The 4,866-nt window shown below is 46.4% G+C and overlaps 1 long non-coding RNA gene across 1 annotated transcript; it reads right to left on the bottom strand.

Annotated features, from left to right (window-relative positions):
- Nucleotides 1-3,093: 3,093 nt before the first annotated feature.
- LOC311301349 lies at nucleotides 3,094-4,190 on the bottom strand. Its single transcript, XR_014629446.1, has 3 exons — nucleotides 4,123-4,190; nucleotides 3,762-3,883; nucleotides 3,094-3,522 (listed from the first exon to the last, which is right to left on the bottom strand). It is a non-coding gene; the product is annotated as an uncharacterized lncRNA (long non-coding RNA).
- Nucleotides 4,191-4,866: the final 676 nt, after the last annotated feature.

The following is a 4,866-nucleotide window of genomic DNA, read 5'->3' as shown; positions in this document are numbered from 1 at the left end:
TAGCATAAGCATGATAGGTGGGATTTTAAGGGAAAGGTTTTTTTTTTTTTTTTTTTTTTAATGAGTTTAGGTGCTCATGGAAGAGATGGGTTTTCAGCTGTTTTTTGAATGTTGTCAGGGATTCAGCATTCCGGATAAGGGTGGGGAGAGTGTTCCACCAGCATGGAACTGTGAATGAGAATGATCTGGAAAGTGATTTTGTGGCTTTCTGTGATGGAACCACGAGACGTCGCTTGTTGATTGATCGTAGGCGTCTGGTGGGGATGTAGGCTCGTAGGAGTGAGTGAAGGTAGGAGGGAGCTGAGCCTGTGATAGATCTGTAAGCAAGCGTCAATGCCTTGAACTTGATGCGAGCAGCGAGAGGTAGCCAGTGCAGAGAGATTAACAGAGGGGTGACGTGGGCCCTCTTGGGCTCGTTGAAGACAAGACGAGCTGCAGCATTCTGGATCATCTGAAGAGGTTTGGTAGCACATGCTGGAAGTCCGGCCAGAAGAGCATTGCAGTAGTCAAGCCTAGAAATGACCAGGGCCTGGACGAGGAGTTGTGTTGCGTGCTCAGTTAGGAAAGGCCTGATCTTCCTGATGTTGTGCAATGCAAACCTGCATGATCGAGCTGTCTTTGAAATGTGATCTGTGAAGGTCAGCTGGTCATCAAACGTTACTCCCAGATTTCTGACCGACCTTGATGGGGTGATTGATGATGAATCAAGCTGGATGGTGAAGTCGTGCTGTAGAGACGGATTGGCAGGGAGGACGAGCAGCTCAGTCTTTGCCAGGTTGAGCTGCAGGTGATGTTCCTTCATCCATGTGGAGATGTCTGCCAGACAGCTCGAGACCCGTGCAGCTACTGTGGGATCATCTGGTCGAAATGAGAGGAAGAGTTGTGTGTCATCAGCATAGCAGTGGTAGGAGAAACCGTGTGCCTGTATGATGTGTCCCAGTGATGTAGTGTAGATGGAGAAGAGGAGGGGACCAAGAACTGAACCCTGGGGAACCCCTGTGGTCAGTTGATGTGCTCTGGATACCTCGCCTCTCCATGCGACTTTGAGACCTGTGAGATAGGATTCAAACCAGTCGAGTGAAGTTCCTGTGATGCCCAGTGATGAGAGGCTGGACATAAGGATCTGATGGTTCACGGTGTCGAAGGCAGCAGACAGATCAAGGAGAATGAGGAGTGAAGATTTGGAAGCAGCTTTTGCAATCCGTAGGGCTTCTGTGACCGACAGTAATGCAGTCTCAGTTGAATGCCCTTTCTTGAAGCCAGATTGGTTGACATCCAGCTGGTTGTTTAGAGACAAGAAGGATGTTACTTGGTTGAAAACAGCTCTTTCAAGTGTTTTTGCAATGAATGGTAGGAGAGAGATGGGTCTGTAATTCTCTACAAAAGATGTGTTTAGCGTTGGTTTTTTAAGCAGTGGAGTGACCCGAGCCTGCTTGAATGCTGTAGGGAAGGTGCCAGTATGGAGGGATGAGTTGATGATGTGTGTGAGTGCTGGTAGAAGTGTGGGAGAGATGGCTTGTAGAAGGTGTGAGGGGATGGGGTCTAGAGGGCAGGTGGTAGGGTGACTGGAGAGGAGAAGTGTAGATACTTCTTCCTCTGTTAGCGGCGAAAAGGAGGACAGAGGGGTATTGGCTGTGGAAGGGGTCGGTCTGGGTTCCTGTGTGTGTGGAGCTGAGAATTGACTGCTGATAGTTGTTGTTTTGTTGGTGAAGAAGTTTGCAAAATCATCGGCAGTTAAGGAGGAGGAGGGTGGTGGTGGAGGTGGACAGAGGAGTGAGTTGAATGTCTTGAAGAGTAGTCGTGCGTTGGAGGAGCTGTTGATCTTGTTGTGGAAATAAGAAGATTTTGCAGCATGAACATCAGCAGAAAAGGACGAGAGGAGAGATTTATACATACTCAGGTCAGATGAGTCTTTTGATTTGCGCCATTTCCTCTCCGCTGCCCTGAGTTTGGTCCGGTGTTCACGAAGAACCTCAGATAGCCAGGGGTTAGAAGGAGTAGTGCGTGCTGGCCTGGAGGAGAGAGGGCAGATTTTGTCTAGAGTAGAGGTTAGTGTGGAGCATAGGGTATCCGTTGCAGTATTCACATCCAGAGATGAGAATTGTGAGGGTGGGGGAAGAGAAGAAGACACGGCAGAGGAGAGATGGGAGGGGGAAAGTGAGCGTAGGTTTCGCCTGAGGGTGACTGGTGGTGGGGTTGGTGGCGCAGGGGTAGCGAGTTGTAGACTGAAGGTGATGAGGAAATGATCTGAAACATGGAGAGGCCTCACCAAAATGTTGTCTGTGATGCAGTTGCGTGTGTAAACCAGGTCCAGTTGGTTGCCTGATTTGTGAGTACCTGTGGTGATGTGTCGTTTGAGATCGAAGGAGGCTAGGAGAGAGGTGAAGTCTGTTGCATGTGGTTTTTCGAGATGAATGTTGAAGTCACCGAAGACTAGAAGTGGGGTGCCGTCCTCAGGGAAAGAGGACAGCAGCACATCCAGCTCCTCTACGAAGTTACCCAGCTGACCTGGGGGGCGATAAATTACTACAATATGGATCTTACTGGGAGTTGTAAGTGTGATAGCATGATATTCAAATGAATTGTTGTTGCATAGAGAAGAGAGCGCTGAGTATTTCCAATTGTTGGAAACGAGAAGCCCTGTCCCGCCACCCCTCCCAGACTGGCGAGGGGAGTGAGAAAAGGAGAAATTGCTAGAGAGAGCAGCGGGGGTTGCTGAGTCTTCAGGACGAATCCAGGTCTCAGTCAAGCCCAGGATACTGAGAGTAGAATGAGATGCAAAGGCTGGAATGAAGTCAGCTTTGTTGACTGCTGACTGACAATTCCATAGACCCAGGGAAAGAGAGAGAGGAGTGTGTGAGGATGAGAGAATGGGACGCAGATTAGCAGTATCGCGCTGCCTTGTGCGCGTGATGAAAGGGCGTTGTCGAACGATAACAGGGATGTGTTGAAAACACATGCTGATTCGGGAGAAAGATAAGATAAGAAGTGGAAAGGGAAAAGGCGAATTTCAAGTGCCTTTCTGGTGTCCCTGCTCGGTGGAGTCGCGCAGGTAGAGTCGATGGTCTTTGTCTTCACACGAGGAGGCTGAACACGAGAGCTGAACGCTTCCGCTGACGCTTCCGCGACAGCGCGCAAAATACACAGATATACAGAAAAATGCTTTCACCGCTTGAGTGAGTACAGCTGTTTCGGTCTTGCAATTAAGTGGATAACGCGATAATGGGCCAACTTTCGCTTTGAAAGTGCTAGGAGCAGAGGCTTAAAGTGCAAATTAGACTTTAACAATAATAATTTTCACTCGCGGCTGCTTGTTTAATGTGGCAACGCGTCCAACTAAAATACACAATTATGTGAAGTTAAAAATATAAGGGAAGCTGAGAATCGAAGATGGCCTTACCTTGACTACAAAGCAACGCTGACAATAACAAGAGAGCAGAGTATTCCAGAAAACACACAGTTGCGCGTTTCAGTCGAGCCTCTTGTTGCTCGCTTGTCCTACGGGAGTGAACTGAATCTCGTCTATTGAAAGGTATTCTAACAGATGCTGGTTCGGTCTTGCAATTAAGTGGATAACGCGATAATGGGCCAACTTTCGCTTTGAAAGTGCTAGGAGCAGAGGCTTAAAGTGCAAATTAGACTTTAACAATAATAATTTTCACTCGCGGCTGCTTGTTTAATGTGGCAACGCGTCCAACTAAAATACACAATTATGTGAAGTTAAAAATATAAGGGAAGCTAAGAATCGAAGATGGCCTTACCTTGACTACAAAGCAACGCTGACAATAACAAGAGAGCAGAGTATTCCAGAAAACACACAGTTGCGCGTTTCAGTCGAGCCTCTTGTTGCTCGCTTGTCCTACGGGAGTGAACTGAATCTCGTCTATTGAAAGGTATTCTAACAGATGCTGGTTCGGTCTTGCAATTAAGTGGATAACGCGATAATGGGCCAACTTTCGCTTTGAAAGTGCTAGGAGCAGAGGCTTAAAGTGCAAATTAGACTTTAACAATAATAATTTTCACTCGCGGCTGCTTGTTTAATGTGGCAACGCGTCCAACTAAAATACACAATTATGTGAAGTTAAAAATATAAGGGAAGCTGAGAATCGAAGATGGCCTTACCTTGACTACAAAGCAACGCTGACAATAACAAGAGAGCAGAGTATTCCAGAAAACACACAGTTGCGCGTTTCAGTCGAGCCTCTTGTTGCTCGCTTGTCCTAGAAACGCGAGTCATATTATAGAAATGCGATTCATCTTTTTGCGGTTTACACAGGCCTACACTAACGTTATTCCATAACGTTATTCCACATCAACACTTGAGAAAAGAAAACAGCCTACCTCACTCCTCAGCGGGATCTGCTCCTCATATCAGGAGATATTGCTCCTCATATCAGCACTGTTCTGAGGAAACTTTTCTCCATAAGGTAGGCTATATTATGCCTCACTCGATTGCGACGCGCTTTGTTTACAGCTGATGTGGGGGCGTTTCACAGACTGAAATGGTTCTCAGAATTTGCATTTGAATAGCACGCGCTCTCCGGGGAGTGGTCAAATTACTTTTGAATGGCTCGTAATGAGCTCGACTGGAGTCGCTCTCTTTTTATACAGTTTACAGAAGCTGAGAATATTAGTTTTTTATATAAATTACTTCATTTAAAAGATGCGATCTCAAGCTTTATGCCCGTGGGTCTGTTTGCCTGTTTGACTGAATTTTCGCGGAGTTATAGATCATTTTCGAACGCGTTTCAAATGGGAGTTTACTGACAGAGAGAAGGCAGAAATCGCATCATGTTAATTTTTCTTTATTTGTCAAAAAGCGAAACATTTTATTTTTATTGTGAGTATACAGAAAAAAAATAGAAA

The sequence above is a fragment of the Rutilus rutilus genome (assembly GCF_951802725.1).
Source record: "Rutilus rutilus genome assembly, chromosome: 1".
Taxonomy (NCBI): domain Eukaryota; kingdom Metazoa; phylum Chordata; class Actinopteri; order Cypriniformes; family Leuciscidae; genus Rutilus; species Rutilus rutilus.
The sequence above is the reverse complement of the archived record's forward strand: the minus strand, read 5'-3'. Positions and strand labels throughout refer to the sequence as shown.